The sequence below is a fragment of the Vicia villosa genome, linkage group LG6 (assembly GCF_029867415.1).
Source record: "Vicia villosa cultivar HV-30 ecotype Madison, WI linkage group LG6, Vvil1.0, whole genome shotgun sequence".
NCBI classification, from domain to species: Eukaryota; Viridiplantae; Streptophyta; class Magnoliopsida; order Fabales; family Fabaceae; genus Vicia; species Vicia villosa.
This window is the reverse complement of record NC_081185.1, coordinates 20,064,661-20,074,016: the sequence shown is the minus strand read 5'-3', so window position 1 is coordinate 20,074,016 and position 9,356 is coordinate 20,064,661. Positions and strand designations below refer to the sequence as shown.

The window sequence follows — 9,356 nt, the reverse complement described above, 5'->3', positions numbered from 1 at the left end:
ATGATTATAATGATGATGATGATTACACTATGCACAAAATTATGTGGGATCTCAGAGTCAAAAATTAGGGTACAACAATTTCCAAATCATGTCTATAACAAGTTAGTCTTGATGTTCTAATTTCATATAGTTGATCAAAGAATTTTTCTGCTTGCACTAACCACACAACCCCAAACCCTTAATGTATTAGACAAGATCAATGACAAACAAGAAACCTAATCAAGTGTTCAATTAGTGACAAACCCTAACACACATTCATCACCATCAAGTTTTAAACAATAAATTAGTGAAATCATAAACCCTAATACCCTACAACCCAGGGCCGGCCCTAGGGGTAGGCCACCAAGGCTACCGCCTAGGGCCTCACATTTTTATTGTATATTTATATAATTTTTTTAATTATTTTTTAAAAAAATAAGTTTTTAAATTATGTTATATATCAATTAAATAATAATAAATAATATATATTAATAATATTATGGTTTGATTTGTTAATTTAAATTTCACATGTGTATAAAATAATTTTTGGAGTTTTTTTTTTAATATAATAGGAGATTTGATTAAATTTTTTTAACAATTTTGGCATTGTTTTTAATTATGATTTTTTTAAATAATGAGAAGAGTATTTAGATGAGTTATTTTTATTATCAATTAAAATAAAATATTAAATGAAATTAATTATGATAATTTAATGACTTTATATCTTTAAACATCTAAATTATATTAATTTTAAAAAAATATTTTTATTATATTAAAAATATAAAATTTTGAATTTCGCCTTAGGCCTCGAGATGTGTTGGGCCGGCCCTGCTACAACCCAAACTCATTATTTCAATGATTCAAAAGTATTTACAAGTTACAAGAGACTGAAATCAAAACAAGGGAATGGAAACGAGCATAGTCATTACAATGAAATCAAAACAGGTCTTTAACTATCAACCTTTTATAGTAAGTTTCCTACCTTTGCTTGCATTTGCATTTTTCTCTCTTCATTCTATTGCAACGATGGTGATGATATAGTAAGTTTCTTGTGTAACTCTTTTTTTACTGTACCTGGTTTCATGTACTTTGGTTTAACTTATGTAAGGTTTTTGGACTTTGGTTTTGTAAACTGGTTTGTGAAATTGGGTTATTGATGAACTAATTTGGCTAATTGAATTCCAGGTTTGAAATTTGGTTGATATGAAGTTAATTGGAAACCTCTTTTTTATTTGTAAATTGGTTTGATTTACAATTTTGGATTGATTGAAGTTAATGAATGCAAAATGCAATTTGTAAATGTTGAATGTATTTTAGTTATTTGGATTCTATTGGACATGGGGTTTGAATTCGGTCATGTAATGTTTAATGTGAAGTTGATATTGGTGGCTTGAAATGATGCAATGTAGTTTGACTAAAAACAAGTTCAGAAAGTCTTAAAATTTAAATGAGAATAAAACTTTCAATATCACTGCCTAATACAAGTTTGTCTCTATGAATTTTAATTGAATTAATTAAATAATAAAAGCAAATTGAGAAAGCATGACATCTAAAATTTGTATAACTATATAATTTAATATATGGAATGGAGAAACAAAGGAAATAAAGGATATAAATGACTTTTTGTTAGAAGAATAAAATGAGATGACTCATAGAATGGTAAAATATAAATGTTTTAATTAAAATAGATTTATAAATGAAATGTTACACATTTTCTCACACAAATGATAGACGTTTTGATTTTTTTTTAATATTGTCCCAACATATTTTTATTGATGTGGCGTAAAAGAGAATGAGTTGCCAACAAAATAGTTTGTAGTTCAATTTTAATATGTTATAATAATAGTTGTTTTTTATGATTTAAAAATAAATAAAATTTTAATTTCAATGTTTAAATTTATAAATATTTTTATCTTTGTGAGGAGTTGAACTTGAGACTTTTAATAGAGAACAAATATTACATTTTTTATATTTTTGTAAGTAGATGAACTCATAACCTATAATAAAAAATAACTTTGCATTTGAAGTTTTGGAAATGAGCTTAGGGAGTTGCCAATAGGACATTCAAATGACGTGGCTAAAATCAAATTATGTGAATATATATATATATATATATATATATATATATATATATATATATATATATATATATATATATATATATATATATATATATATATATATATATATATATATATATATATATATATATATATATATATATAATAGATGATTCCTTTTTTTTTATTATAAAAAGTTAATAATTTTTAAAAACTTTTTTGTTAGTTATCAATCTTAAATTGTATGAATATACTTCTTTTAAGGGAGGAGTCAAGAGTCAATTTTGAAATTCGCGAAAGCATCAATAGTTAATCTTTTTTAGAAATTTTAATCGCTTTTGTATATACTCCCTCCGTTTTTTATTATAAATCATTTTAGACTTTTCACACAGTTTGAGAAAAATAATAATTGTTGTATGAAAATGAGAAATTATGAAGTTTTTTACAAAATTATCTTTCATAAATGACATGTGGAAGATAAATTTATATAATTGAAAGGAGAGAGAATAATAAATATTTAAGGATATAATAGGAAAAATAACATTAATTATTCATTGGAATTGTAAAGCGACTTATATTTAAATACAATTTTTTTTTTCCAAAACGACTTATAATAAAAAACGGAGGGAGTAATTAAGAATCAAAGAATGTATGAGATATTACACAACTACGAAATTTGATACTCATCCTTATAATCAAATGATTTTATATAAAAAAAATCATATAATATGTTCAACAAGTAAATAACAATGTTGTTTCATCGAAATATCGAATGGACATTATTTGTACATATATGTTTATTTTGGTTTACTTTTTTTGGAAAACACATTTCCCTTTTCTATCACGAAAGGTTGAAAAGTAAATTAAAAAATATTAAATTTTAATAATTAATTTTCTTTAATGATTTCCTTTACTAAGTGCGTTAAAAGAACAAACAAAATAAAATAAGTTTGTCAAATGGACAAATATAAAATATTAATTTAAATTAACCTTAAAGGTAATTAAATATTTTTAGAATTGCATGAGCTTATACTATAAAGTGATTAAATCATATTTTTTACTACACACAAAAAGATAAAAACATGGTTAAAGTTCTGCATTTTGTTTCTGTTATAATTTTATTTTTGTCCCTAATCCTTCTTTCAAAAGTTAATGCAGGTAAAATATGTTCTCCTTTACCTATTTACTTGTTTACTTTTTAAATGATATACAATATTTTATTTTATTTTAATAACAAAATTTTATTCTTTTCTTTTATAAAAGATCCACTTAGATGTGACACCGACGCCGATTGCCCTATAATCCGTCACTTGTATCCTTTCGTTTATAAGTGTATTAAAAACTTATGTAATCTTATTGAACTTAAATGATTTGTCATTTAAGTTTCATGTTGTCACCCAATAATTATACTCTTAAGTATTTTTAATTTTTTTTTTAATTTTACATTCTTGATATCATGGATGTGTACTCTAAAATATTATTGACTTAATTATAGTTTTGGTCTTCTATTTTATCTGATTTACGAAATTGATCTCTCTATTTTAAATTTAAATAGTTTTAGTCCATATATTTTAAAGTTAAACAGTTTTGATCCACTTATTTTAAATTTTAAACAATTTTGATCCCTTTCATATTTTTGAACTTAAAATTAATGATGTTTTTATTTTATAAATATCAAGTTAGTGAAACATGACAAATTATCGTATATATATTGTTGCATCTTATACGTAAAATTATTAGTTAAAAAAGTGAAGGAGATTAAGAATGTTAGAATTTGAAATAGGTGAACCAATACTGTTTGAATTTAAAATAGAGAGATTAATTTTGTGAATCAGACAAAATTGGAAAACCAAAACTATAATTTAATCAATATTATAACAACATAAAATAAATAATAAATAATATTATATTTATATTGTCACGTTCTCTTCTAATTATGTATGTACATCACGACCAACAATTTTGAAATATCTCTTAAGAGTGTGTTTGATTTGCAAAATATGAAGTACTGCACAGAACAGTACTAGACAGTACAATACAACTTTTTGTATTGTACTGTGTTTGATGGTTACTCGATTGGATAACTGTTTTCTCGATTTTGCTTGATATGTCTATGCACCAGAAAAATAATATAATTTTTAATATAATATTATTTATTGATATATAAAATATAATATTTATGAATCAAAATATTAAATAATAAGGAGGAAAAAAGATGAAGAAATAGTTTTTTTACTCCATTTTATTTAATATTTTATTTATATGTTTATGCAGCAGACAAAATAATATAATTTTTTATATAGTATTTTTGAATCAAAATATTAAATAATAAGAAGAGAAGAAAAATAATAAATAGAGATTTTTCTCTCTACTTTATTTGATATGTCAATGAACCGAATAAAAACAGTATAATTTTTATTATAACATTTTTTTATATATAAAATATTAATATTATATGAATTAAAATATTAAATAATAAGAAAGAGAGTAAAAAAAATAATGTTTTGATATTTTTTTGATAATTAGTGCTTAGGACAAAAAGTTGTCCCATGATTTAGTGGGGGACAAGAAATTATAGTTTTGTCCAGTACCTTACTATATTTTTAGTCCAGTACCATGATTAGTTTTTGCGTCAAACAGAGTACAAAAAAGTTGTTATGTCTAGTACCTCGTTTTTTAGCAAATCAAACGCACCCGAATTATTATTTATAATTAGAAAATATCCAATATTAAATTAAAATCATTTTACTCCTAGGTCTATTATTATGATTTATGTCATAAAAATGTTACCGATATAATTTTGTGATTAATACAATTTTTTCTTTTGAGAGAGAGTATCAAATATTTTCTTTGGTTTTTTTTTATAAGCAATTTTATATTCAAACTTAGAGTATTAGGGATACTCGAACCCGAATATAAAATAAGAAAAACACCCCTACATAGATAGCACACCTACTTAAATACAATTGAGACGGTATTTAGACCACTCATAAAAATTACAATTAAGTCTCTTTAATCCTATTTAAGTCTACCACCATGAAAACATCTTGATCTTGATCTTGTATATAATTTCTTCAACATCCCCGACCTCATTATTAAAGATAATGTTATTTCTAACTTTTCAAATGCACTAAGATACAGCTAATCAGATAGAAACCTCCCTCCCCTTAGCAGCCTTGCCCTTCAACTTAACATAAAAATCCAGCAAATTCTCACAGCTTTCATACACATGATTATGCAATCCCTGCAAGTTTAGTTAAGAATATACCTCCAGCCATAATTATTGAGATTGAAACAAAAGCAAAATAAAGAGTTTGGAAAGGACTTATGAGAAATTAGATAAGTAAATTAACTTGTTTTTGGTTCTATTTACAATATCGATAATACAAAGTTGAAAAGAGAGAGCAATATTTTATCATATAGATTAAAACTGGTCGAAACAAATCCCTTACCTTAGCCGTTTTTTATCCTAACATTAGCCCTCTAAATTCAACACAACAACAATGCTCACTCCAAAGAAAAATCAAAGGTTGAATGTTTTTTTAGAAAAAAGAAAAAGTAAAAAATCAACTTGATTGATTGAGGTTAATTTTTTTTTATTTTTTTCACTTCACATCAGATATTCAATATTTGATTTAGGTGAATTTTTATCTACTCAACTCAAAAAATTAGGTAAAGTTACTTCAATGTAAAATGTCTTGAAAACAATCAAAAAAATATATTATTTAATAATTAATTAAATAAGATAAAATTAAATGATACAATGTGATTGATGGAATGTGATTGTTCCCTTTGATTTAACCTTTCTCACTTCATGGCAATGAAATTTGGAAAATTGAGCAAATATAAGAGAAGAGTGGTTTAACTATTAGAAGAGATGGGTAGTAGTAGTTAGGGGTGCTCATGATTTTTTTTCATAACCAATCTATATCCATATATTATTCATTTGGTATAACTGTATTTTAAAATCAATTGTCATAATCTGGTTTAATTTTTTAGAACCGGTTAAATTCATAACCAGATTTTATAACTGATTTTGAATTAATAATTGGTTTTTAATTTGATAAGCAATTTTTAGTTTGATAAGCAATTTTTAATTTAAAAACTCCATTTAATTTTTTTTAATTAATAAATAATTTTTATAAAAAGATGATAAAATTTTATTTAATTATCAAGGAACTACAAACCATTAAAAAAATATGATGTGAAAAACCATATTCAATGTAAAGCAACATAAAAAAAACTTAAATAAAAGATTTGAAATTTAGTAATTAACGATTTTAGTTCATATAGTTTAATAGCATTTGTCGCTTTAGTCAAACGGTTATCTGTATCAAATATTTATCTTAATTTCATATAAGTAACTATGTTGTTTTCAAAAATGAATCTTAAGAATTAATGGAATTAGATGATGGATATTGTTATTAAAGAGTAATTCAATATTCAGAAGATGAGCATCAGAAGTTCTGATGTTGGCTGATTTTCTGATGGTTACTCAGAAGATAGTGTTGACCAGAAGATGTTATCTTATGGGTCCCGTTAGCTTAGCTATTAGTTAGTAAGGATACTTTAGTATTTGTTAGTTTTGTACTATGTGTACCTTTAGACTTGTTCACTAAGTTTACTTTATTAGGGCTGATGTGGCAAGATTTTCTTTTGTATAAATAGCCCTGTAGTAGCTATCATTTATTACAATCAACGCAAGTAGAATATACAATATTATTCTCTCGTTAATCTTTGCGTCGTTATTCTCTTTTTCATCATCTTTATTCTTTGTGCACTAACAATTGGTATCTAGAGCTTCGGTTCCAAACACAGGAAACACGAGTGAACGTGAGTTTGTGTGACTGTGTGATTGATTTTGTTTCTGGGAAACAAAGTAGTGTTGAATCACATTTTTTCTTAGATGTTTGTGGGTTGGGAAACACTGTGTGAGTGTGAGTGAAATCTGTTTTTGTCTGCACAAGTTTAAAGATGAGTGGAAGTAACTTGAATACCAAACTTCCAGTTCTTGATGGCAAAAACTGGAATAGATGGATGATTCAAATGCGTGTATTATTTGGTGCTCAAGATGTTCTAGATCTTGTCCATGGAGGATATGTTCCGATTGCAGCGGATGCAACAGAAGAATAAAGAGAAACGCTGAGAGAGACGAAGAAGAAAGATCAAAAGACGTTGTTCTTCATCCATCAGTGTGTGGATGTGAATGTGTTTGAGAAGATTGTTGATTCTATGATGTCAAAGGAGGTGTGGGATATACTGGTCAGGTGTTACGGTGGTGACGTATTAGTGAAGAAGGCGAAGCTTCAATCCCTGAGAAAGCAATATGAGAATCTCAACATGAAGAACAATGAGAAATTCTCTGAGTATATCTCTAAAGTGATTGTGATCACTAATGAGATGAAGGCTTGTGTAGAAACCCTTTCTGAACAAGTAATCATAGAGAAGATATTGAGGTCGCTTACTCCTCAATTTGATTATATTGTTGTATCTATTGAACATTCTAAAGATCTGGAAACCATGAGAATAGAAGAGTTGCAAAGCAGTCTAGAAGCACAAGAGTTGTGTCTGACTGAGAGAACTTCTGAGAGCGAAGTTGAGCAAGCTCTGAAGGCTTCTTTTGTCAAGATGGACCAAAAGCAGCATAGACGTGGTGATAGATTCCAGAAGGAAGCCTCAACTTCTGATGAAAAAAGATATCAAAAAAACATCCATTAGGCCCTTTTCCGTCAATGACTTCATTCCAAATATAAAAATCAACATCTGGATGAAGCGACTCTCCTTCTCTAGGAGTATATTTGGGATTAGCGACCAAAAAATCCACAAGCTTTGTTTGATAATCCTCCTACACATAAAATAGAATAAAAATTATGTATATATAACTTAAATTAAATTATATTAAATAATAAATTGAAAATTAGTTGCCACGTGATTTACATGCCACAACATCAGAGTTGCCACATAAAAATCACGCCGGAACTTTTTAGTTGCCACGTGAAAATAACATCACAAAATTGCCATTAAATATAAAAAAAAAATTGAATAACTTACCAAAGCTTTTCGAGTACGCTCGTCAACTAAATCACCCGATTTTTTTGTCCTAGTTTCTTTAACCAACTCGATCATGAGTGGTTGTCTCCCCAACCTTTTAGCCTAAAAAATAAAATTAACTTTAATTAAAAAACAAATAATTAATCAAAACATAACTTTAAAAAGTGACAATAATTTTCATGCGTCGAGAATGTTCGTAAGTGCTTATACTTCCAACTGCATTAAGGTGACCTCCTTTTTCAAATGCCCTAATTTTTTTTACCTTTTCCTGAATACATTAAAATAATATGAACATACAATATACATATTAAATTTTCTTTTTACCTTTTTAACATATACACATATTTAATAAATTTTTGTTTTACCATTCTAAAAAATATTGTATTTTCCAATACATATTAATATATAATTATATTTTTTTTTACCATTTTTTAACATCATAACATACTATATACAAATTAAATTTTCTTTTTACCTTTTTACCATTTTAAAAAATATTTTATTTTCCAATATATATTAAACCTCTATTTTTCATTAAATAATAAATATTAAACTTTTAAAAAAATTTGTATATTATAAATGTTGTCTATATAATTTACATATATATAAATTATGTTTAATTATATTATATATAATAACTTAGATATATATAATTTTTATGTTTAAAAATATATTTCGTTTTAATAAGTTATATATATTTTTTAGAAATAATATTATAGATTTAAAAATAAAAAACGTAATCTATTTTCTTAAAATATATATATTTACCATAAACTAAACAAATATTTCTCTATTAAACACAATTTATTTTAATAAAAAACATAATAAAAAATTTAATCTGTTTTATTAAAAAAAACATCAACAAATATATATCTATCATTTACCATAAATTACTACATAAACATAATAACATTCAATCTAATTAATATATCATAAAAATTTCAGAAAAAATATAAAATTTATCTACTATCACAAATATTATATACTAAATTAACCTAATAATATTCAATAATCTAAATAATATATCATAAATATTACAGAAAAAATATAATATTTATCTATTAACACAAATATAACATAAAAAAAATCTGATTTAAATCTACCAATAAATTAATTAATATATCAGATTTAAAAATATAGAAATACCTCAATCTTCTAATCTCCTCCAATCTTCAAGTTCAATTTTATAGCTCCTCAATCTTCAAAATCTTGAATAAAAATATTAACATAAATCAGAATCATAATCAATACAAATAATAAATAATA

General features: G+C 25.0%; 1 long non-coding RNA gene across 1 annotated transcript; it reads left to right on the top strand.

Moving 5' to 3' along the window:
- The first annotated feature begins 2,973 nt into the window (after window positions 1-2,973).
- LOC131611312 (uncharacterized) lies at window positions 2,974-3,552 on the top strand. The gene is made up of 2 exons (XR_009286850.1): window positions 2,974-3,197; window positions 3,303-3,552. It is a non-coding gene; the product is annotated as an uncharacterized LOC131611312 (long non-coding RNA).
- Window positions 3,553-9,356: the final 5,804 nt, after the last annotated feature.